Below are 26860 nucleotides of genomic sequence, written 5' to 3'. Positions count from 1 at the left end.
AATGTTAACAAATTCAGATAAATTGAAATCATGTAACTTTTCTCATCATAATGCAATAAAAGTTTCTTAAAAAATAAAATAAAATAAAATAAAATATTTCATAAAGTTAGTTTGGTCGGTATGCACATTTTCAATCAAATGAGCAGAATGCATTCTTAGTAAGTTAAGAATGGAAATCTCATTTTTCCCCTCTTCATCATGTCCTACACTTACAAATTCTCCTATAAATAAACCCTACATAATTGCTAAGTTACCAGGAAGTTACATCGCTGTCTAGACAGAGAGGATTGATTTGGTCTGTGTTGAGTCGGGCTGATGAACTTAAAGTTCAGAACCTATGCCGGGGTAGTAGAGGCAGTGCCTGACGGGAAGCCTGGCTAGGAGCCTGGTCCCTCAGCTATAGCCTGCTTTTAGCAGGTCTTGGGCAATTAGCTGGATCTTTGCAGTAAGAGTGCAAAGCGGGGAGGATACATTGTACTCAGAGAGTTTCTGGCTTCAGTGGAGTTTCCAGAAAGGTTTCCTGGTTTGATTTTTTTTAAAAAAGTGAGTAGCCCCAATTTCCAGGAAAACAGAACTTGAGGTAAAAGCCAATAAGATGAACTGTCACTGAATATAGTCCCAGGTAGCGGTGAGGAGGTGAAGCACTGTGCTGGGCTCCACAGGATCTAAGTCTAGCTACTGGCCAGTTGTACAGGCTGGTCTCCAGATGCCCTCTGGGGTCCAGATGTCTGTCAGAGCAGGAGTTGTTGCTAGGGAGTGGGGAGGGGCAAGAACATTTATCCTCTGACTCACACATCTCCACAATCAAAATTTTGTTTCGTCAGGTATTTCCCCTTTGTCATGGTTAATTTTACCTGTCAGAATGTGTGATTAAATCAGGGATTTAATAGGCCGCCAGCCTATACAATGAAGCTGCACCAGCAGCTGTCCTGGGTCCCAGGATATTTCAAAATGTCTCACATCACAGATTTTGTCCTGCCAGTCTCTTCTATGCATATGTATATAAACATAGTAAATATGTATGTACATGTTATATATACATGGTAAACATGTGGCTATATATGCAGATGATGCATATGTGCATATGGTTTTAATGCATTTTTTGCTGCTATAATAGAATATCTGAAATCAGATAATTTATAGAAAACAGAGAGTTATTTAGCTCATAATTCTGAAAGCTGGAAAATCTAAGACCTCATCGCTGGCCTCTGGCAAGGGCCTTTGTGCTTTGTCATCCATGGTAGGGGGCAGAATGACAAGAGAGGGTGAGAGGAAGACACAAATTATGACAAACCCATTCTTGAAATAACTAAGCAACTCCCATGATAATGACATTAATCCATTATTCCTTATTTGTCTCAAGCTCCCAACACTGTTCCATTAAGATTAAGCTTCCAGCACAAGAGCTTTGAGGCATGTGTTCAAGTTGTAGCATCTGATTGGCTCTCTTTTCCCACAGAGCTTTGACTGACACTTCCCATATTTTCACAGGGCTCATGCAGGAGTTCATGAAGTCTCATCCATCAGCATCCACGGGGTGGGCTATGGACTGCCATGAGGCAGGCACCATGAGGTTTCACCCTACCTGATAGCCACCCAGAAGCAAGTGAGCAACAGCAGCAACACAGACATGAGGATCTGAGGTAAGACCTAATATGGTGAGAAGCGCAAGGACCAGGTTCTCAACCCTTCTGCAGCAGCCCTGTGGATAACACGAAGAAATGTGTGCTCATTTGCAATTAGCAAAGTGGTGCATAGTCCCTGCTAGGTTCATGGCTTCATGCTCTTCTCTAGAGGCAAGACTTCAGGAAAACTTGCTTTGTTCAGCTCTTGCTTTGTTGATGCATAAAATGAGAGCACTGGATTAAATGTGCAAGATTTCTCTAAGCTCCAAGATTTCAGGGTATACACAAATCAAATCCATTAAACACCCAATTCAGAATTTTAAAATATTTCACTAATATAGGTAACAGGCCAGACTGAATATGGTGAAAGTCAGCATACTGAAAGATAAGTATCATGGCTGTATCCAGCCAGCCCCACAGTACAGACTAGGAGAGTTTGGCTTGAGAGTCATCTGAGTTCAATAACACCAGAGAAAGCTAGGGATCACTGTTGGCCTCAGAGTAACCAGAATGAGTAACTGACTGAGCAAACATTGCCTATTGGAATTCCTTTGCCAGACGAGAGCCATGGGAAAGATGCTCATGAGGCCTTCTGGAGATCTACAGATCCTCATCCCCACAAGCTTCATCCCTGTAAGCCATCCTTCTATCCATTGGTCTTTACCTTGGCCCAATGAATACAAATAGATCATGGCACAGGGCACATTCAATTCCAGATCACGTGGTTTTATAAGCCCTTGATGGGAGTCACGGAATGGTCCAAGTTCTTCCTAAGAGCCTCTTGGCTTTGCCTTATCCCCACCCTACAAGAGACAATTGTCCTGGGTCACACACATCCTCTGCCTGGTGCACAAAGTCACCTAAACATAAAGCTCATAGCCAGAAGGCAGCTTCTCGAACTCTCTCTCTCAGCTCCTCAAGAGTTATGGGCATTAATCTGTGGTCCCCTGGAGCACGCTGCCACTCTGCTGACTGCAACCAAATTCATCTTAAAGTTGGAAATATGCCCCAGTGGGGGACACGTTGTGATTTAATGCCATCCAAGTACTACAGGGCACACTTCTTAAAGAAACCATTGTAAATTATTTGTGGCTAATTCTGCTAGTGGACGGAGGGCACACTATGTTCTGAAGTATGAGAGCCCAGCTTGTTTCTAATAATTGTTATATCTCCTCTGAAATTTACTGCCGATGTCTCAATTTTAACAATTTAAATAACAAGCTTAACCAAGTGGAACAAGGCTCAGGCAGTCTGGCGCTCAGAATGAAGGCAGGACAACTCATGTCTCGGTGAATTTTCACTTTGACGTGAGCGGTGACACACCAAGATGAAATCTGGTTAAAGCAGTAGCTTTAGCAAGCCCATGACAGCTTCTTAGGCTCTGCAAAACAATTTCAAAAGAGTGCACACATACACTTGTTAACTTTACTTAAGAAGACTGATTAGAGACAACACATGAATATGCTAATAAGAGGTATGAGCTGGAAGGTACACCATAGAGCTGGGTAATTGGCGCCGCTGTCTTCATCCGTTTTAACGGACTGCTTCATTGTCTTAATCTTTGGCTGCATCTGTTGGTTTAGGCACTGGAGTGATCTTTTGTATCCCCTGAGGAATAATGGCCACAGCGCCTTTCTGCTGAACCTGGCACTTGATGTAGACATGCTAAGTTGTCAGTTCTGAACCCCTTTGGCTCTCTTTATTCTGTGTCTTGAAAAAGTCCCACAAGGTCATAAAATGCCCTGTGCCCAAAGTTACATAATGCATGTAAAGCTAGTTCTGAAAGATCTGTGCCACTGGCCACTATAACTCAAGGACAACTAGTACATGACTAGCAGCATCTTCCACAATTGCAAAGTTGTGGAAGCAAAGAGACCAAGCTATGAGCAAAAAAAAAAAAAAAAAAAAAAAAAAAAAAAACCATGGAAAAAGTCACTTCTGTGGCTCACTGCTTCCTCTTGAGCAAGGAGCTGAATGTCTGATGTCAAGGGCATCTAGCCCAGCTGTTTTATAATCTTCGGCTTTGACCCAAGAACACCTTAGACTAATTCAAATTCACTTGCATTATCTTAATTAAATAATGAAAATCTTAATTGGATCAATCCACTCCATCAGTTAGGCAATTTCTTAAACTGTTAAAGCATGCATGTGCATATGACCTAAATGTTACCCAAAAAAAATGAACACTAAAATCTACACAAACTCTTGAACCCAAATATTCACACCAGCCTTCATTTCTAATAACCTCAAGCTGGAAACAGCCCAAAGAACCATCAATATAAGAGCAGATGGATAAAGTGTGCTCTGGCTCTAAAGAGGAGCCCTCACCAGCACAAGCACATGTCAGAATACAGATGCTGAGTAAAAGAAGCCAGACAAAACAAAAAGATTCATTGTATACTGGGACTGGATACAGAGTGGTAGTCAGTAGATCAGAGGTATTGTAGGAATACCCCTTGATGTACATTAAAGTGAGCCATCAGGAAGGAGGAGGTCACAGTGGAGCACAAGGGTATTAGGCATGTTCCATCGTCCATAAAAGTAATGGTTTCCTTGAGGCACATCTATGTCAAAGCTTATCAAATGTTTAAAAGTGGATAGCCTAACTTCTTCAACCATATTCACTGATACTCTATTCATAATACTAAAAAACTGGAAACAACCTAGATGCCTATCAGTAGGTGAATGGCTAAAGAAAATGTGGTTCGTTTACACAATGGAATATTACTCAGATGTTAAAAGATGAAATTATGGAATTTGCAGGTAAATGGATGGAGCTAGAAAAAAATCAGCCTGGGTAGGGTAATACAGACCCCACAAACAAATATGGTGTGTACTCACTTTCATATAGATGTTAGCTGTTAAATCCTTGATACGCAGGCTACAATCCATGTACCTCAGAGGTTATGTATAGAGTAAGTGACTATGGGAAAGAGTTTGATCACTGTAGGAAGGGGATATAGAAAAGACAGTTATGGATGGGGTGGGGCTGGAGTGGGAGGATCAAACAGGAAGGGGGAAGGAAGAGGGAAGGAAGGGGCAGCTAAAATTAAGGGCCATTTCAGGAGTAGTATTAAGAACCTAATACAGGAGAAGCTTTCTAAAATATGTACATATATGAATAGAATCACCAAATAACAAGGGAAACAGAGCCCCAACTGAATAGTTCTCATCACCAAAGGAAGCTTGCAAAACACGTGATTGGGTTACACCTAATTGAGTTGTTGGTCAAAGAGTTCCCATAGGAACCCCCAAATAATCCAGGCTATTGCCAAGTAAGGCTATTTGGTGGCTGTCCAAAAAACTGATGGTAAGACCCTACTGCTGAAGACAATGCTAGCACAACTCATTGAACACAGAGAAGGTGCCTCCACAGCCTTCACCCTATGAGACTAGTTTTCATGGCATGGGGAGTTGTTCTGTGACTACCAAAAGAGAAAGGTAAACACCAACTCAGCTACAAAGCCTTCTATCCACAGTGGTGACCTGCATCCAAGATGAGCTAGCGCATAAAGCTTGTGGGAGCAACCAACCAATATCCGATTGTATTTAAGGCCCACTCCATGAGATGGAGCCCATCCCTGAAACTGCTCAGGTGGCCAACAACCTGAGATTTGATAGGTCGGGGACACAGGGAAAATCAAATACACCTGTTCTGCTAAAGGAGTATAGCAATAAAATGAGTCCTCACAACAGTCTGCCACATCCGTAGATCGGTGTCTTGCTCGGGCATCATCAGTGAAGCCTCCTCCTATGGGAGATGAGAATAAATACCAAGACCCATAGCTGGACATGTGCAGAGAGTGAGAGACTTTGGAGCATCCCACCCTAAATGGGTTGTCTCCATTGACTCTCTCACCTCAGGCCTCAAAAACCCTGTGGAAGAGAAGGTGGAAAGGTTGTAACAGCCAGAGAGGTTGAGGAACCCCCAGGAAACAAGGCCTTCTAAACACAGCAGGATTACACTTGTGAACTCACAGGGACTGTGTTAGCATGCAGAGACTTGCACAGGGCTGAGCCTGACCTGGTCTCAGCGCTGAGAGGGGAAACGGCCAGGAACCCCCGTACCTAACCCAGAAACTGTCTCAGTTGATAACCATTTGCAAATGAAAAATTAGTTTTCTCCAAAGGAGTCTTATACTTAAGGCCAGGCCCCTTGTGTGGCAGAATGGCCAATGTTAAATCAGCTCAGTGGCATTTGGTGGGTTTCTTTGTTCTTTGTCTCATAATGCTTTATCCATGTGGTTTTTTTGGAGGAGGGAGTTGTTGTTGGGTTTTGTTTGGTTGTTTGGTTGTTTAGCTGTTTGGTTGGTTGGTTGGTTTGCTTTACTGGTCCTTTGAGTATATAATACAGCTTCCGGCTTTGTGTTTATATGGGATTTCTGTGTGAGCTAATGTGTATGTCTCTGCATCTATATATGTGTTTCTTGAGCTTTTTCTTTGGCTCTTTTTCTGTTTGCTTGTTTTATTCTGTTCTTGTATTTTTATCTTATCTAAATTTGTTTTATTATTGTTATTATTTATTATTATTTTCAGTGCCTGTTTGTACCTTAATGAAGAAAAAAGGGTGTGCGTTTGGGCAGGTGGGAAGTGGGGAGGATCTGGGGAGGATGGGGGAGGGGAAAGAAACCATAATCAGAATATACTACTTTTCTTAAAATCTATTTTCATTTTTTTAAATCAAGTTACAGTAAAAAAAAAAATGAAAAAGAAAAATGAAGAGTCTATTGAGTGCCAATTATACTTCCATAGAACTTAACTTTTTTATAAATATATCCATAAACCTTAATTCTAAGAATTTATCATAAAATATCAAAATTAGGCAGCTTAAATGTCTGCAAAAGAAAAGCGTCTTAGGCCAATGCAGCATCACTGTGTGTTGCGCCGAGATATAACTATTGAATGTCCTGGTATAGGAGCTGGAGAGATGGCTCAGTGGTTAAGAGCACCTGCTGTTCTTGTAGGGGGCTCAGGTTTAGTTCCCAGCACCCACATGGCAACTCACTACCATCCATTACTCCAGTATTAGAGGATCTGGCACTGTCTTCTGACTTAACTGTTCTCACCAGCCATGAATGTGGTACACACACATGCATGCATACAAAACAATAATACACATAAAATTTAAAAGGTGTTTTTCTAAGTCATACTGTAGATAAAATGGTTATGAAACAAACATCCGTAGATTCAAGCATCACTCAACCCTCATGAGTGAATCGTCCTTTTTCAGTAGATGGAAATTAATGCAGAAACCTACAGCTGGTTAACATGCAGACAATAAGGAACTGTGGATACTTACCTGTGAATGGGATATCTACACCACATTGTCATCCCAAAAAGTCTCAGGGGTCATCTCTGAAAACGAGGCAGAGAGATTGTAAGTGCCAGAGGCAGTGAATGCCACTGTGAAACACTATTTGCCTGACATAACAGTGCTATAGCATGCCCCATCTCATAGCAGCTGTGATTTGCATGCACAAGAGCAGCACAACATCAAGCCAGCCAAAACCCCAGCATTCGGGGCAGGGGGTGGGTGGAGCTCAGGAAGATCCACCCACAGCTAAGGAGCTATTGGTGGCTGATGGCTGCTAGGAGGCTGAGGGAGTCAGGGCTTTTCCCTAAAGACTTACCCGTGCTCCAAAAGACAGTCCTACACTATGCACATACGGCAGTGCTAAGTGAACTCAGTGGTTATTTTTAAAAAAGATTTATTTATCTATCATTTAGAGGGCGACCGATCTCATTACAGATGGTTGTGAGCCACCATGTGGTTGCTGGGAATTGAACTCAGGACTTGTGGAAGAGCAGTCGGTGCTCTTAACCATTGAGCCATCTCTCCAGCTCCCCCCCCCCTTTTTTTAATTTGTCATTGTATCATGAAGCTGGGAGGGGAAATGGTGGGAAAACAGGGGAGGAATTAGAGAAGAGGGAGTCAGGGGATAAGGATAAATTTGATCAAAACACACTACGTGCATTATGAAATTCTCAAACAATAAAAGAAATAGTTATTTTTCAACTGGGGGAGGATGACTTTCGTTATGGAAAACCAAAACGAAAGATGATATTTAGTGTATGCTAGTATAGTTGTGCTTAAAGGTTTACATTAGAGGCTAATAATAAATCATATTTTTCTTTACACCTCAGATTTAGAAACCAGTGTAGATGTGCTGGTGGGGTGGGCAGATAACAAGCTGTCTAGAGGAAGAATAGAGTACCACGTTGTGATTGAGCATTCTGAATGGAAGCATACAGGGTTGAACTAGGGGTTCCTCCCCTCTCTCCTGAGTCCCCTTGCTGACCTCACACTGCAGCCAACCCAGGTCTGGGCTATGCTACCCTGGGAAGCAGATCCTAGGCAGGGCTGTCTGACAAGTGTAGAGTGTTTAACACCCCTATTCCCATGCAGTAGGCATCCTAGCCTCCTCTGATTCTCATGATAACAGGGAAACACCCCATACATTTATTTCCTGATGCTCTGCCAAGCCCGGTAGTGCCTTATGCAGACTAGAGACTTGGTGGTTATTTATAGAAATAACAAATTCAAACAAGACCCCAGTAAAGAGGATTCCGGGTCACCAAGGATGGTGTCTCCAATGTTCTTTATTCTTTTTTATTTCTCTAAAAAGTACCAAGTTACTATCTGGATGCGGTAGTGGGTGTCTATAATCCCAACTACTCAGGGGCTAGTGTAAAAGAGTCCAGCTGAGGCCATCCTATACAACACACTGAGAACTTGTCTCCAAACACAAAATTGTGGGCAAGAAGATAGGTCAGTGGGTAAAGACAACTGCCACTGAGTCCGACCAAGAGTTACATCCACAGGACCCACATGGTCCACAAGGAGAAACTGACTCCTGGAAGTCATTCTCTGACCTCCACATAAGTGCCTGGCACTCAAGCACTTCTGCTCCTGTACACACACACACACACACACACACACACACACACATACACACACAACATAATAAATAGACATAAGCTGGGCAGCGGTGGCACACGTCTTTAATCCCAGCACTTGGGGGCAGAGGCAGGTGGATTTCTGAGTTCAAGGCCAGCTGGTCTACAGAGTGAGTTCCAGGGCAGCCAAGGCTACACAGAGAAACCCTATCTCAAAAAAAGAAGAGAAAAGAAAAGAAAAGAAAAGAAAAGAAAAGAAAAGAAAAGAAAAGAAAAATAGACATAAAAAGTAACCAGTTGCAAGCCACTAACATGACACGGGAACCCTGGGAAACTTCAGCTTGGAAATCTCTCAACTAGGAGCCCCTAATTGCTGTGTGCTGAGAGGACTTTTGTGCACAAGCTGGCACAAGTAATTGAAAGTTATTGAAACCTGTCAAGGAGAACAGAGACTTGGAGACACTGAGCACAAACAGACAAGCACTAGGGTATAACCAGGTCAGACGGAGGAGGACCATGGAGTGGGGTGATGCCGTCACAGAGCAGCGGGGAACTCAGTGCATGCCTAGGATGAGGGCTCTCCTACCTGGTCCAGAGCTCTGCCCTTGTCCTGGCTCCAAGGCACATCCTGCCTCACTACCCTTCCTATAAAACTATTCTTCAGACCCAAGGAGATTTTGTAGCAGAGTCTAAGCCCTTGGGCCATCACTTTGCTCCACTTTCAATCAGATTGAGAGGGGAGTGGGAGAGACAGGGTTGTTTAAGTAGCTGTGGAAATCATGGAGTAACTTGGTAAATGAAAAATCCACAAGGAGCACAAAAGTGAGGAATTAAACAACTCTGTAAATAAAGGGATCATTACTCTCGATGCATTAACACACACTTAAGACCTATGGAAAACTTCCCTCTTTTCAAGATAAATGAAGAACAGCAGCAGCTCATTTCCCAAGCTGGATGGGCTGTTTCGATAGCCCAGCAGAGCTGGAGGCACGGGGCAGTCGGGGATGGGGGGCACTTAGGTGGCATGCCTAGGGACTCAAGAGGGGATTGAGGGCTTTCTGCTTTTGTAAAGACTGGAGTCTCAGCCTTCCTTTCTTAGCTTAGCACTGGGAGGTGCACAGAGCACACCTGATAATGGTGGGAGGGAAGTTCTACAGCACAGCATTTACCCCTCCAAGCTCCCTCATCCTTCACCAAATAAGCATAATTGCTCCATGGTTAAGAGGTGCTGGGAACAGAGGTACCGCTGGTAATTGCCTAATGGGCAGAAGAAATGAGGTGTGCGGCACATCGGCGTGGAGAAGGCACTAGCCACGAGTTTATTAACATTGAAAATTAAAATAAGCTTGGCCCCGGCCAGGCAGTCGTGGCTGAAATGAATCCCATTATGCCTCTAATAACTGTGTGGGGCTCAATTTGATGCCACCCAGGGGGTAGAAAGGCCTCAATACTGGTGACCTCCCCACCAGCTGTAGGCTGTTGAAGATTTCCTGCACCAGCAACTCTCCTGGGGGAAATACCAACACCCAGCCTGCTTTGCGGGGCCTTCAGCTCCCATTAAACCCATGCAGCATTGGAAGAGCTGCAGAAGGGAGGCTGCAGAGAGAGAATCACGGGAGGTTCTGACCTTCGGACATTTTGTAAATAGTGGGATTTGCAAATGTGCATTGCCAGGACCGTCGGATGGAAGTTGGGACCTGCCTGAGGCCAACCTCCTAGTCCTGCCTTCTTTGGGGGCCTTGAAGAGAATCGTGGCAGATTTTGCAGTGCCCAGTGCTGGAAGGAGAACTTTCCATCATAAGCAGGGAACAAGCTCTCCCTGGAAAGTACTCAGAAAACAGCCTGTGTCTGCTCAATCTTCCTAATGCTGGGACCCTTTAAAACAGTTCCTCATGTTGTGGTGACTCCCCTAACCATAAAGTTATTCTGTTGCTACCTCAACTCTGTGATTTTGCCACTGTGATTTTGTTAATGCCAGGACCCTTTAACACAGTTCCTCATGTTGTGGTGACCCCTAACCATAAAGCTATTCTGTTGCTACCTCAACTCTGTGATTTTGCCACTGTGATTTTGTTAATGCTGGGACCCTTTAACACAGCTCCTCATATTGTGGTGACTCCCCCAACCATAAAGCTATTCTGTTGCTACCTCAACTCTGTGATTTTGTCGTGATGTAAATATGTGACATGCAGGATGTCTGATATGTGACCCTGTGAAATTATAGGAGCATCATAAAAAGGTAGAGTAAGGCAGGACTGGGCTGTCAGGGGAGGGGAGAGGAGATCAGAGGAAGGGCAGATGCTTAGGCAAAGGCCAGGTGGAGGGCATGTGCTGACCTCAGATCACAGACTTACACAGGTGCTGGCAGGAGGAAAAAACCTATCAGGAGGAGGGTGAGGCCTCTGTGGAGGACCAATGGATAGTCAGCTGGGAACCCTGGCTGGAGTTTGAATTCTAACTTAGGGGAATCCTTGGAGAATTTGGGAAAGAAGATGCATACAGTTAAAAACATTTAATCTCTTTACATTGAATTCACTAAGTGTTTTTATAATGTGTTAGGAGGAGGGTAAAGGGGAAGAGCGGGATAAAAATGATTTGATGGGGAAAATGGGATCAGGAACCAAGGGCTATGTCTGCTTTTGTAAATAATGGCTTACTGGGATTTACAAATGTGCATTGCTCTTCTTAAAGACTGGAACCTTTACATTTAAGCTCACTTAAAATTTCATTTGCTTCTTACTCACTGCCATTCATTTGACCTGGGCCTTCACCCCAGCTCCGCCCACTTGTTCCCAAGGCTTCAGATGATGCTCATGCCCACACTTCTCTCTCTGATTTCTAGCCTCTGTCCCACCCTGTTCTCAGCAGCCACCCTCACCCTGACCTCCCCCCATCATGGTTATCCTTTTCTTGGCCCCGCCTACCTCAAGTCCTGGCCTTCTGCACATGGGGACCATTGTGCCCCACTGACCTTCCCTAGGCATTTGTCACCCCAGCTCTTGCCTCTGCCTCCTGAAGCAATATGCTTAAGGCTTTTCCTCTCTTTCACTCACAAGCTAAGAAACTTGTAGAATACTTCTGTCTTAGGGTTTCTATTGCTGTGAACAGACACCATGAGCAAAGCAACTCTTATAAAAGACAACATTTAATTGGGGCTGGCTTACAGGTTCTGAGGTTCAGTTCGTCATTATTATGGTGGGAAGCATGGCAGCATTTAGGCAGGCATGTCACTGGAGGAGTTGAGAATTCAGCATTTTGCTATGAGGACAAACAGGAGAAGAATGGCTTCCAGGAAATGAGGAGGAGAGTCTCAAAGCCCACATTCACAGTGACACACTTTCTCCAACAAGGCCACACCTACTCCAACAAGGCCACACCTACTCCAACAAGGACACACCTACTCCAACAAGGACACACCTACTCCAACAAGGCCACACCTACTCCAACAAGGCCACACTTCCTAATAGTGCCACTCCTTGGGCCACAGTTCCTTATGTCAAATAATAAATGAATGAATTTTTTTTTAAAAAAAACTCTCTTGACCTCACATTTTAGCTCTTCCTTGCTTTAGGTCTTGCCTCGTTTTCTTGCTGAGAATCAAATTTAGGGCCCCACATTTGCCAGACAAGCAGCCACCCCTAGACTGCACCTCTTTGTAGAGTATTCCTTTAGAAGCTCTGTCTACACCACACTGGCCACCTCCACTGCCTCTCTTCTCCTTCTTACTTGAACTGAGTCAGGGTTTAGATGCCTACTCCTAACAAAACTGTCACCAACGCCTGTGGTGTCAAGTGTGACAGAAAACCCTACCTTCTCACTGGGCTTCCCCTCTCGAAGCTTCCTTCTCTGGGTCCCCAGGATTCTGTTCTTTCTCAAGTTGTAACTGGTTGCTTCCCTCTTTCAACCTTGAAAAGTCAGACTGTCACAGAATGAGTCTTGGACCCTTCGTCTCTCCGAACTGCATCCCTGGTCAATCTCAAATGCTCATGACTGTAAACTCTATTTACTATTAAGTCCCAAAGTTAAAATCAGCAGCCTACAACTCCCCTAGACTCCAGGAGATCTCTGTGGGGATGTTAAGGCATCTCAAACTTAATACCCTCAAAGATGGACCTCTGTGCCTCCCCTCCCCCACTCCCATCTATACACAAAGTATCCAATCAGGAGCCTTCTTAGTCTCTCCCAGCCTTTGCTCAGAGGTAGCTAAGGTAGCCTGGCCTTACTCATATTAACACCTGTCATATCCTCCCATCCCAACCCCACTGACTATTTCCAAACTGTATCTAGATTTAGATGCCATCTGCCCACCTTCCAGGATGGCCTGCCTCTTGCTGGTCTCATGCTCGAATATAGGCTCCTCTCATAGTCAGGGCAAGCGTTTCAAAATAAAAGGCAGATGGTGCCACCTCTCTGCTTAGAGCCTGAAAACCTCCCAGCTACCTCAGAACAAAACTTCAACAGCGAAGCAGGTGAGAGGCTGAGGCAGGAGGATCACAAGTTTGAAGGCAGCCTAGATTACATGGCAAGATTCTATCTCAAACAAAACATCAGCAGCTTCATGGCCTTCGTCCTAAACAAAACTAACGGACATAACGCATAGTCACAATGGCCTGAAGCATCCTATATTCTTTATCCAGTCAACCTCTTTTGACTCACATCCTACAGTCCCCTCCCCTACTCTCCCTCTGCTCAGCCACACTAGCCCCTTTCGTTCCTCGGACACACTATGCACACTCTACATGTGCTCACTGTTCCTTCTGCTGGGAGTCCTCTGACTGAGCCCTTCAGGGTCTCCACGCCCAGCTCCATGTCACCTTGTTCATCAGGCCTCCCTTATGCAGTTCATGTGAACACACACACACACACACACACACACACACACACACACCAGATAACTCACTTCCCCTACCTTATTTTTGCCTGTTAAGTGTTCATGTTGTCTCCTGTCTCTCCACTAGACCAGAGACCCATTTAAAGAAGGGACTTTGTCCTGCTCACTCCTATGTCAGGGCCCCCGTAAAATAAGAGCTTGATAAATATTTGTCAAGTAAACAGTATTTATTTGAGTCTACTTTTAAAGTAGCTACCATCTGTGAGGAAACCTCAGAGCCTCTCTCTGCTCCAGCTGTCCACAGTTAAGTGGCTCATGCCAGGCTTTGATTGTTCCCATGGATGCTGTGAAAACCACTCTGAACACACAGTGTTGCTGGCATCCACCTTTCCTCTACCCTCAAGCCCCTCAGGACCACCAAGATGAGGTTATTTCTGCCCTCTCATCTCTTGCCTGGAAAAGGCATCTTCTGATGCCAGCTGCTGCCTCATTGCCTCCCTCCAAAACAAAACTAATGGACCAGAACCCACAGCCACCATCCATCAAGCTGAGAGAGGGCAGTGGCTGGGACATCGGGTCTCTTCTCTACACTTTTAGCCAAGTTTTTGAATCTCTCTATTCTAAGGTGTGTGTGTGTGTTGAATGTGTTCATGTGTGTGTGAATGTGCATGTCGAATGTATTACTATATTCGTGCACATGTAAGTGTGTGTGTGCCTATGACTTCATGCATGTAGACGCCAGTACTCAGTGTTGGATGCCTTCCTCAGTGGTACCCCACCTTGTGTCTTTGAGACAAGGTTTCTCACTGAACCTGGAGTTTACCAGTTGGCTGGTAGACTGGCTGGCCAGCCAGTTCCAGAGGTTTGCCTATGTAGACTTCCCTCTAGTCCTCAGTCTTGAGGTCACCAAGGTGCACCGGTGTGTCCAGATCCTAGGCGGGTTCCAAGGATCTGAACTCTTGCCTGTATGGCAAGCACTTTGCCAAATGATCCATTTCATCCGCTCCTGAGTTTTGCTTTTGTTGCCATTGTTGATGGGATTGGGGAAGTAAAATTCTTTAAGAAATTTAAGTGAAATTGATGAAGAATGTATAGTGCTTGGCAGAGAACCTGTTTACCAACCATTGCATCCATTTCTCCTCCTAACAGAAGATGATTCTAGATCACTCTGAAATTAACATGGTCCCTGAGATGTGTGGTCAAGCATGAGCAAGGATAAGCCCCTAGTTTCCTTTGGAGCTGCTTAAGTCCCTCTGTATTCCTCTCCCTTCTCCTCCCTGACCTAAGCCCACAGAGAGACAGGCTGCCCTTGGCATGCATGCACACACACATACACACACACACACACACACACACACACACACACACACACCATCTTGCATTTATACTTCTTTTCCATCCTGTAAGGATGGTGAACTGAATTCAGAAAAAAAGACAAGTTGTTCCAAATATACTGCATGTTGTAAAATAAAAGGATGCCCTTGTTGAAAAGCCAAACGACGTAACTCAGAATCAACTTTAAAGGATAGGTGTAGAGTGTCACAAGGCAGAATGCTCGTATTACACTCAGATCAAAGATTTAAATAGGCATGTGGCTCTGTAGCATTTATATGTGTGGATGCTGGCAGGAATCTTTAAGTGGATTGCTCTCTTATAACTCTCCATTACTCGGCGCCCTATTGATTTGGGTTCATCTCTAACAGTACAGACTTAGAGAATCTCAGGCCAGGTCTCCTCTGAGGAGAGTGGCAGGGAGAGCTGGTCATTAACTAACGAATTCCAGGAATTATGTGATGATCGATGAATGCCAATGTTTCCTGGAATGTTCAGTCCAGCAGTATCCCAATGAACTTTCCAGGACATATGTTGGGTAGGAGGGTATGGAAAGGAAATCCAGTGAGGCTGTTTACCTACCTACCTCTCCTCTGACACATTCTTGTAAACACAGGCGATCTGTAGTAATTCTACCACCTTTTCCTTCTGTCTAAGGGAAGAGAAGGAAGAGAAGGAAGAGGAGGAGGAGGAGGAGGAGGAGAAAGAGAAAGAAGAAGAAGAAGAAGAACAACAACAACAACACAACAACAACAACAAGTAAAAACAAGCACACTGGCTAAATCTCTAGGTGCCCTGAAAAGCTTCACTTGAATCTGCTTCATATGCTCTCCAACCAGGATGCCCAAGGTCCCAGGCCTCTGACTCAATCCTGGGTGCTTCCCACTCACAGCAAAGGTAGGAAAGACCAAAAGCCAACCCACTTCTCCCTAAGCCATGATGGTCCCGGCTATGCCCAGGGTCCCACAGACCTGTAGATGAGGCTGACTCTGCAGAATTGGGTCCAACATGAATGGACCAGCCTCTGCTGAGAGGTCCAATTTCTGTACTTCAATAAAACATGTCAAAACCAGTGGCTTCCAGAATTCATGGTGCTCTAATAATGAAGGAAGACAACATATGTGCATTTTAAAAGTGGTTTGGGGGGTTGGGGATTTAGCTCAGTGGTAGCACCCTTGCCTAGCAAGCACAAGGCCCTGGGTTCAGTCTTCAACTCAATTAAAAAAAGGTAAAAATGGCTTTGGCCCCTTTGATTTTGTTTTGTTACTCTCTTGCTTAGTATGTAAAAAAGTATAAAGTTCTTTACTATCCTTTGTACTTACTCATCCTGCCCAGCACTGTCCCTTACCCCCTCCCTTTCTGGTCCCCTGTACCCCCAAACAGTGTTTTCCTGTTCTATTTTAATGACCTACTGTAGTGTTTTAAATGAGAAGGTGCCCCTTAGGCACAGATGTTGTAACACTTGATCCCCAGTTGGTGGCACTGGTTTGGAGGTTGACTCCTCAACCTTGCTAGAGGAAGAATGTTTCTGGGAGCAGGTGAACTTCAGGAGGTTAAAGGTTCTCCCATTTCCAGTCATCCTCTCTGCTTTGTACTTCAAGTTCCAGATGTGAGCGCTTAGCATCCAGTTCCTGCCATCGTGCCTGCTGCTCGCTGCCATGTTCTCCCCAGCAGACTCTCATCCATCTAGAGCCATAAGAAAAATAAACCCTTCCTTCCATAAGTTGCCTTGCCATGGTGTTCTATCACAGCAAAAAAAAAAAATAAATAAAAAAAGAAAGAAAGAAAGAAAGAAAGAAAGAAAGAAAGAAAGAAAGAAAGAAAGAAAAGGGGGAAAAGTGTCTAATACACATGCATTTTCCAGCTTCTAGACATTTTTGAGGATAAAGCATGTCTCCCACTTCCAGAGGGAGTGCACGTCCCTCTGCACTTTAGCGTAACAAACAGTCCTGATATTTTCATTCATACCACATTATGACAATACTAATAAAACTCCTGAGATTTCCTTTTCCTTTCTGGGCTGTGACTGATGAACAAAGCAGGATGAACTGTAGTTTGCTTTATGATAACTATGGAGCAAGAGTCAGCCATTCAGTGTTCCTTCCTTAGTGAATACGAGTTTATACAGATGCAGCTCATAGGTGTGGCCATCTCTGCATATTCACAGAGGCACAGGAGAGGACATGGGGTGCCTGAGATCATCCTCTGCTCCCCAGTGCGCACTCTCAGGCATCAAGCTAACTGGTCTCCCTCAGAGAGGTTACAGACTTTGCAAGGCTTACTCAGGTTCTCATCCAAGTTTCCAAGTGTGTTGCACTGAGTATTAGTGAAGAGTCCATGTTATCCATGCACCAAATGTTTATTGAGCACCTCTTGTGGATGAATCCTGTGCCACAATGTGGGGTAAGGTAGTTATTATGGGAACCACCGCTGCAACCCTCATAGTGTCTGCTCTGTGGTAGAAGGGCCTGTTAGAAGGCCAGGGTTTGCATCTAGCTTCCACTACTCACTTCTTGAAACTCTAGTGTACTGCCAACAAAAATAGAAATGAAGACTCTACCTACCTAGCTGCTTCACAGAATTCAGCAAGTGTGTTGACATGCCCTGAAAATCATAGAACACTATGGAATGCTAAATGCTTTATTTCACACTCAAAGTCATTGAAAGCAAGGACTTGAACAGATAAATGGTCATAGTACCCCTTGTTATAGCAGCACCAGTTTTAAGAGTCAAAAGGTTGAAAGTAGCTCAATGTCCATCAGTAGATAGTTAAATGAAGTGTAGCATATGCACACATAGAATAGTGTTCAGTTCAGTTTTCAAAAAGAACAGAATTAAATAAACTTTGGAAAAATTCAGCTGGTGATATATACAAGACACAAAAGCATGAGTTTTCTGTGATTTCACTTAGAGTCAGTACCTAGACTAATCCAGTTCCAGAGACAGAAGGAAGAATGTTAGTTACTGGTCTGATGGTAGAAGCTATGGAGAAAAAAGGTTGGATTCAGCTTAGGAAAGCTTCAATTTAGACTTTTGAAAGAGTCTTCTCATAAACGGTGGAACACAACAGAACCCACAATACTCATGGCCAGCCTGGGATATGTAGAGACTTCCAGACTTAGCCTAGTATGCATAACAAGGCTATCCCAAAATAAAGGATGAAAAAGATGGACAATAATGCCTATTATAAACAATGTGGACACACATAATGCCTCTTCTAAACTATGCATTAAAAAAGGATGTGGAGTATGTCAAGTAGGGAGAGGGTGTGGCTGCAGCTTTTCCTGGAGGAGCCCTTAGTCCACATCAGTTTGACACATTCCCACCGTCTGGGCTGGTATTGGATTCCTTGTCAAGTGCTCAGCATAGTGGGAACTGGCCCTGCTCTTCTATGGGCCAGGCTGGACTGGACAGGAACCAGGCATGTGAGGAAAGCTATCCCCAAATCCATCTAAGTCCTTGCCATCTCCCATGAGCTTGTTGGCAAGTGTTCCTGGGAAGTATCAGGCCAACCTGAAGGCTATCAGTGAATGCTCAGTTTTTTAAAGTCACAGTGGGACGAGGGTATGCTCTTCCCCATGGGACTTGTTGGAATCTGGAAATCTGTCCTGTGCCTATTGCTCACATCACTGGAAGATGCTATGAAGGTCTATCTTCAGGACACCCAAAATCAACCACCGTAGTTTCCACTCCCCAGGTATGGGCAGGTCTCTGGGTCTATCTCTCTACCGTGGGAAATGGCATTCCTCCTTTCTGATCCAAACCTTCTGTCTTTAGATTTGCCACCATGGTACTCAAGTGGCATTTGAGCGTGTGGGCCAAGGGATCCCTTCAGATGACCTGCTGATGATCTCTTTCCCGTTGGAGGTTTGGTTCTTGAAGAATGTTATCCCTCTTCCCCGAGTTTTAAGGGACAGACACCTCCTGAAGCCCCCAAAGACTTGCAACTGCTGCCCTCCACCGTTTCCTGTCTCTCAGCACTTGTGCAGCTAGGGAAAGCTGCATCCTCTCTCTTCAGGGCAGCTGACCAAACTGCCAGTACAAACCTGAGCCATCCCTCCCGCGGCTGATGCGGAGATGATTAAAGTCCAGCCCCTCCCTCTTCTTCTGCCCCAGGTGCCAGTAATTGCGGCAGCATCCATGACAAATCCTCAGGAAAATCCCAGGCTGAAAGCTCAAAATGGACTTTGGATATTTCTCTTCCTGGCAGACTCTTCTGGGATGACGGATTGCTAACAGTGAAGATGTCTCCATGGAGATCCACCTGGCAGAGGTCGGCCATGAAAACCCAGGATGAATTTTACCTTAAGCAGATCTGATCTACAGGTAAACAGAAGGTACCATGGTTTAGAACTTGGGTTGGCCTCTTAATCCTTTGTAAACACACACATCACTTACTGCAAATTCTTGGCCTAAACTGGAATTCACCAGAAGAAATCAATTTATGGAGACAGCAGTTTCTCTTCTTGCGTGTCTTCTACTAAGGAAGCAATAGTGTACAACTAGCAAGATTGATGGTGGTAATATTAAGTCCATGGTAATCCAAATTAATTCCATCAAGACCTGGAAAGGCAAGCTAGAGGAGGTTAAGGTGAAGCCATAGGACCTGGGAGCCCATTGGTATGTTTGCTACAAGAAACCTTTGATGTGAAACACGTGGACTTGGGAGACAATCCAGCATGTGGTCAAATCCCAGCCCTTTTGTCATGTCATCCTGAGCCTGAGTTGGCTCTTTCCTATATCATAAAGCGGCATAATAAAGTTTGATGGGGGAATTAGACAAGAAAGCACGTGTCAAAGCTGTGACAGAGCACTGGGTATGGAAGAAGCTTAGCAAATACTAAGCCCCAATATCTCTTTCTTTCATCCACCAGATAAGCATAGATTGTTCTGCAGGGCTATAAAACAACCCCTACCTCGGCCTTGTGTCCTTAGATGATTTTTGCAAATCTATACCTTTCATAAGTGACTTAATGGGCTGCTCCTTTGGAGTAATCTAAAATCACACAGTCAGGTGAGAATCTAAGAAGCAAACCCCCATTTCCATGGTCTCCATGCATATCACAAGCTCAAGGAGGAATCAACAGTAAACCCCTCATCCACTGCCTCTGGGAGCAGAGCTGTGCTGGGTCATCCCACAAACTAATGGCAAGGAAAGATGGGGTATCAGGAGTTTAGGGGGAAGAGAGGTTAACTCATTTGTCCTTGATCTCCAGCAAGATGGCCCATTCTTTTATAACAGCATAGAATGAGGATTTTGGAAATGTGAAGCATGGCCCAGCTCCAGCAGAACAAGCTTATTAGGGAGGGCACATATTCAGGGTGCCCCTTCTCCTTTCCCTTCCCCTCCCCTTCCTTCTCCCACTTCCTGTAAGACTACAAACCTCCCAAATGCCAATTGTTTCCCTTTAAGCTCCCCCCCAATTTGAAACTCCCCATCGAGACAGCAATAGAATGAGGGGTACCCAGGATTAGATTCGCAGGTGTTCAGGATGCAGGGACTCATTTGAGCCCCCTCAGGCCAGTGGATTCACTCCATCTGCATTTGCAATTCAGCGAGGCCAAGGTTTTCAAATGCACCGTTTCCCAAAAATATCTTTCTCCTTTTTTATATTAAAGAAGAAGAAGGAACAAAACCTGTTTCTATCACGTTATTAGGACCAAAAATAGCTCTTTTAATCTCTAGCCCATATCATTGCCACATTACGAATACATTTTGTTCATCAACCTTAAAGGTTGTTGTGTTTCCCCTTGCTTAAGCTCCTTTCATTATACAAGATTTCCAGTTATTCCGTATTTTGTTCTCATTAGAACACTCCGTGTCACATGTTCTCACCAGAGACATTCATCAGCAAGGTCAAAGGGTGAATATTGTGATCTATTACGCTTAGAGGAATCTAATGAAAAGCCACATAATTATCCAATTTAAAGAGAAGCATGTAAAAAAGAAGGGGGGCGCTTGCCATAATTTAAATTGTTTTGTTTCCCTGAAGCAAAATTCAGCACCTGATTGACAGAACCTAATGATAATTCTTATTGATATGGTGATGTTAATTGTGGGGAGATATTTAATAAGCCCCATATTCGGGAGGGAACTGTGCGCTCTTAACCTGCACCTGAACCTGCTTCTTGCTGCAGCTCGGGGAGGAGGTGCAGATTCAGATAAGTGAGCACAAGTGGATTTTCAGTCTTGTGTGGCAGAATGGAAATTGGAATCTTCAGAATCTATTAGGAGAACAATTCCACAGTTGCTCACACTTTTATAAATTATACTGTATATTACAGAAAGACACAAAGTTGGGGGGGAGTTCAGGAAGAAGGTATCCATGTGACTTTGCAGACAAGTTGCTGGGCGAGAGTGGCGGTGGTGGTGTTTTCAGCCAGACACGCCACACACACACACACTCACACAAAAGCACATACATACACACGCACACTCATTCACACAGAGAGAGTGAGTGAGAGAGAGAGAAAGAAAAAGGGAGGGGGAGGGAGAGAGAGAGGTCTGTATTCATTGTCAAACAAAGTGCACAGATGAAATTTGTGTCCTGAATTAGTCCTCACCCATCCCTGGGTAAGGTTGACCTTAATTAAAAAAAAAAGAAGAAGAAGGTAAGTTTCTTATATCATGACAAAACTACTTGAGGCTTTTTCATGGGTCTAAAATACAAAAGGAACCTGTTCTCTTTACCCTTACTTCTCAGGGCTTCAGAGAGTAATGGCTGTTGGAGCGGTGACAAGGCCTCCAGGTCTGGTTATCCACGGCTCCACTCTGTAAGCTGAGACCTTTCAGTGCTGAGAAACAGTGTGTCCTCATGACTTCAATGTGTGCTGACAAAGTCTTAAATATTGAAACTTTAGGGTAGGGGAGTGTGTGTGTGTTTGTGTGTGTGTGTGTGTTTGTGTGTGTGTGTGTGTGTGTGTGAATGTGTGAATGTGTGTGTGTGTGTGTGCATATTGGTGTGTGGGTACATGTACAAGTGTACAAATGTGTATGGAGACTAACCTTTAGGGTAGGGGAGAGTGTGTGTGTGTGTGAATGAATGTGTGTGTGTGTGTGTGTGTGTGTGCATGTTGGTATGCGGGTATATGTACAAGTGTACAGATGTGTATGGAGACTAGCAGTCAGCATTGGGTGTCTTCCTCAATTGCTCTCCATGTTTTTTAACAGGATCCCCCACTCAGTCTGGAGCTCACTAGCATGTGTGACCAGCAAGACCTCAGGATCCACTCTGACTGCCCAGCTCTGGGGCTAGAGGCACCTGGACCATATTTGGCCTTTATGTGGGTGCTGAGGATCCAAATGTGAGTCCACATGCTTGTTTGATAAGCGCTTTCCTGGCTGAGCCATACCCCAGCTCCAGATATTGGACTTTAAAGCTGCACGAGCTATTACCTGGGTTGAGACAGTCCTTTGGATAACTCATATGGAAGCATCTTTGGACAGATAATACAAAGTGAAAAATGAAATCACTCTAAAGATGAGCAGAATCTCAAGACCAACCAGTCTTCAATCTGAGTAAGACTGTGTTATAAAACTGAGTTCCAATTAGGTTTTTTTTTTAATGTTTTCAATTTTTAATTTTTTTTTAATTTTTAGTTTATTTATTCTACTTTTTGGTTTTGGTTTTGAAACAGGATTTCGCTATGCAGACCAGTTTGGCCTCGAGTTCACAATCCTCCTGACTCAGCCTCCCAGTGCAGTTACCAGGATAGCTCACTATACCTAGCTGGTTCAAGTTGTTTTTTTGAACTCCAAACTAAGTCCCCATTTTTACTGAGGGGAAAACAGTAAGACACGGAAGGCATTACTGTGCGGTCAGTGTAGCCATCCTCGCCAAAGCATATGAACTCAAAATAATCAAGTCAGAGAAAATAACAAAAGTTAGTGTCCTGGGAAATAAGAATAGCATCTAATGAACAAACTTTTGCAAATATGTATGACCGTCCAAGTAAGATTCTCCTTGAGATGAGGATCCAGAGCCTGGTGCACTGCGTGTACTGAGAAAGAGAAAGGTAGGGAAATTCTTATTTTTGCTTTTAGTATACACATGCAATACAGATGTGCCTTAGACTGCTCTAGACATAAATCGGTTGACTTTTAGCCAAGCACTTACCTTAACTGAAAATAAAATTAAGCTAATTGGAGACGGCTAAATGGATGGCAGGTTAGAATGCCCATGGCAGCTCAGACTGCTGCTGTGATTTCCAACTTCCTAGGCCAAAGCATTACATCATGCACAGGAGATTATAATTTCTCTGAAGAACACTTCTGGGTATCTCGCTGCTCGAAAAGCGATATGCCAGCAAATTGAAAAGAGTTCAGAGAAAAGCAATAAAAATAATTAAGGAGGCCTTCAGGTTGACTGATGGAGAGAGATGAAGAGAATTAACTGTGGATGCCTGGCCCGGTGATGACCTGTATGGTTATAGGAATGAAACACGGAATATCCGCAGGAGCAAGATTCCCGTCTGAAGCAGGCATCAGCCCACACAGAGTAACAATGCACTCACAGATGCAATGAACCTATGGTTGTTTCAGGCCAAAAGCTGGAGCCATGCCTGCCCTAGACAACTGCCAAGAGCTACTCTGCAGTTCTGCATTTCTGTTGGTATGGGGTCAGAGCTGGCCTACATAGCAGCTGGGGTGTGGCCAAGAACCCTGTTTCCATTTTGGTGCCATCTAACAATACACTTATCCTATGCCCAGTACCCGGGTCCTTGAAATGGCCTACAACACAAAAGAGAAAAAGAACTGAGTAACCATCATGGTTCATGTCCAAGCCCGTCACTTCCCAGGAGGGTAGCCTGAGAAGTAAGAAAAGCATCCTCACCCATCATGGCTGAGTTCACAGCCTGTTCACAGGAAGCACTGCTCAGAGTACCAGGCTTGCACTAAGCCCAGAGGTTTAGGGAAGACGCCAAGGTTCACCAATCCTCTGACCCTCCTAAAGGAGGCCCTAAAACATTTCGTGAGTCCCTAAGCCAGTGTCTGAAAAGCTCTCACAAAGCTGCTATGCCTACACACTCACCAGGCTCTTTTACAGCCCGTATAGACTGTTTTGTTTTTCTTGACTTGCTGTACTGGCCAAGATTGGTGTTAAATGCTGGGGTGCTTTAAGAAGCACAACTGAGCCGGGTAGTTGTGGCGCGCGCCTTTAATCCCAGCACTTGGGAGGCAGCAGCAGGCAGATCTCCATGAGTGCGAGGTCAGTCTGGTCTACGGAATGAGTTTCAGGACAGCCAGGGCTACACAGAGAAACCCTGTCTCAAAAAACTAAAAGAAGAAAAATAGGAAAAAGAAGAGAAAGAGAAAGAAGGAGGAGGAGGAGGAAGAAGAAGAGGCGATAATAATCAACATAACCTACCTTGGCTGGACTTTTTAAAGCAAATGAAATCATGCCTCTTTTATGCCAGTTGTAAAAATCCATGACACACTCCATTAAAATTGAATGGAGGGACCATGGAAAGAGAGAGAAACTACTCGGGGGTCATGAATACCTTCTCCAGAAATAATCTCACAAAACCAACCCAACAAAACAGCCTGTCTTATCTTTCTTTGTTGCTTCAAATGATTTTGTTTTTCAGGGTTTCACTATACGGTCAGGCTGGCTTTGAACTCATGAGCCTCTTGCTTCAGCTTCCCACCTGCACTATTGACAAGTACCAGTATACTCATCAGAACTGGCCTTATCCTTAAGACAATGTCTACTTAGCAACTGACTTTTTAAAAACCTCCTAATTATGACCTTAAGATTGAATTTATTGTAGTAATTGTCTCCATTTACCAGACACAGATCAAGCAATTGCAGTACCAATGAAATTTCTTTTAAAGTAGCTCCCCGTGGCTCTCTGACTTGGCTTCCAGACGTGTATCCCAGAATGCAATTCATTCTCAAAGAAAAGTTTCTGCGTTGCAGACCCACTGGTATCTTTTTGTCTGACCTTGGCGCACTGGAGTCCTGAGAGCTGGATTTAAGCATGGAGCCTCTCCTTTACTTTCCGATCCTGCCAACAGGAACTCACTCAGGTCAGTCCCGTGACTTCCCTATCCTCATCTCTACAGTGACAGTGAGTATATAGTCACATCAACTGTACATTCTATCTCTACTTCTTCATTCAATCCGCATGCTTCATTTTCTTGCCATATTACTTTATCGGAGAGCTCCTGGGGAGACCGGACATGCTGTGCTATGTCTGTCCATTTGTGAGGGGTGGAGTTTAAGAGGTTTGTACTAAGCATGCTACCCGCCAGCTCTTCACAGATGTCTCCTAAAGCTGAGGGATTGCCCTGTGAGTTAATTCTATTCAGACTACTGAGCTTGCCACACGTGTTTTCTCTACTCACTGAGAGGACCACATTTTTGCCCTTGCTCTGATCAAACACTCTGACAAAAAGCAGATTAAGGGAGAAAGCATTTTTTTCTGCTCAGGAACACTGCCCATCATGGCAACACAAAGGAGGGGGAGTCATTGGTCAAACTGCATCAACATCAGAAAGCAGAGAGAAAATGGATGCTTTCTGCTCACTCCACTTTCTCTGTACAGCTCAGGATCCATCCAGTTGTCCAGCCTCATTTTGCCATGGCTTTTTTTTTTGACCTGAGCAGCACTTTCCTTGCAAATACAGTGAGCTGTTCTTACTTATAAGACATCTACCACCTTTCTGACAACTGGAATAGATTCGAAATATTTTTTCACAATGTCTGGAAATACAGTACATGGTAGGACTTATGAAAATGTAGGTTTAGTAAGGCCATAAAGATTCAGTCACTATTTATGAAGATTAAAGTAAAGTAAACTTTCTCAATTTTGACAGTTTCCTAATTCATATATCCTCTGAATAACCCCGCATATTCTTCTATTCACTCTCTCAGCAAGTGTCTACTGAGCATCTACTAGGAGCTAGGTCTAAGTACAGAAGAGACAACATGGGGCAGGATGGGCAGGGCCCTGACTTAAGCATCCTATACTGTTCAGAATCCAAAGCAGACAGAGGGGCCCTGCCCAGATCTACTTCAGCACCACAATACCCCTTCCCCAGCTCCAGAAGTCTTTGCTACCTACAACTCACATCTGAGCCCCTCCCTATGCCTTGCTCCTCGCTGAAGGGAGCTATTTCACAGTGTCTTCTTCAAGGGTCTGGCGAGTTACATACATTGACCAGTGGGTGGGAGGACAAAGGACCCAATCACTTATTCTTAAGCAGGGGTGACTCCATTGAGAGCTGTGGACCCTGGATTCATTACTCCTCAAATCGTCCTTTACCCAATGAACCTCCCGCCCAACTAGCTATTGTTTCTAGAACATTCTCTATTAAACATCCCATCCTCAAATCCCATCTCAAAGTCTGTTTGCTGGAGGAACAGACTTAAAATGGACCCCAAGCCCTAATATCTGTTTAAAATGCTGCTTCTGGGAGGGAGGGTATGACATTAACTAAATGGGCACATCGTCTTTCCTTAAATCTAGTAGCGTTTAAAAATACACAAGACCTGAGGCAAAGAAATTCACTAAAAGAAGAGGACAATTCTTCCCTGGAGATTAAAGCCATAACTGACCATTCTCGGGGGACTCACACTCCCAACTAATATACTCCCTCAAGAGTTCAATAAACAAAACCAGCCATCAAGGAGCAAGTTTCAAGAACATATGTCTGACATTGAAAGTTCAGGTACGAAAGGTCACAGACATTCACTTTGGAAGTAAGTACAATTACATGGGGGAACTCTGAGCTCTGACAAGGGTCACTGGCTGCCACTGTCTGTGAGATGGAATTCAGTTGCACACAGCTCTCCCATAAGATAGCCACCTGGGCTCTCAACATGAGAAGTATCACTCACTGGCTGCCTGGACCCTGGCATTCTTTGCAGTTTACTTTCTTTTGGGTGGCAGAATAAAATCTGTCAGTGGTGCAGGGAGACAATACAAGCCTCAAGGGAGCTTTGTGGCAGAATGAAGATAACCAACCAGCTCAGGAAGACCCATGGCAGGTGTGTGCAGTGGATAACTTGTGGTGGATGCTACCTCCTTTCTCACCTCTGTATTTGCAGTGGGACCAGGTGAACCAGACAGGCCCCAGTGACTCACTTGCTCATTTAATAGCAACATCCAGGCTAAATGCTAAGCCACATAACCCAAAGACCACCAAGGAGAGTGGCTGGGAGAAGCAAGG

Source organism: Mastomys coucha, unplaced genomic scaffold (genome assembly GCF_008632895.1).
Source record: "Mastomys coucha isolate ucsf_1 unplaced genomic scaffold, UCSF_Mcou_1 pScaffold20, whole genome shotgun sequence".
NCBI classification, from domain to species: Eukaryota; Metazoa; Chordata; class Mammalia; order Rodentia; family Muridae; genus Mastomys; species Mastomys coucha.
The sequence above is the reverse complement of the archived record's forward strand: the minus strand, read 5'-3'. Positions refer to the sequence as shown.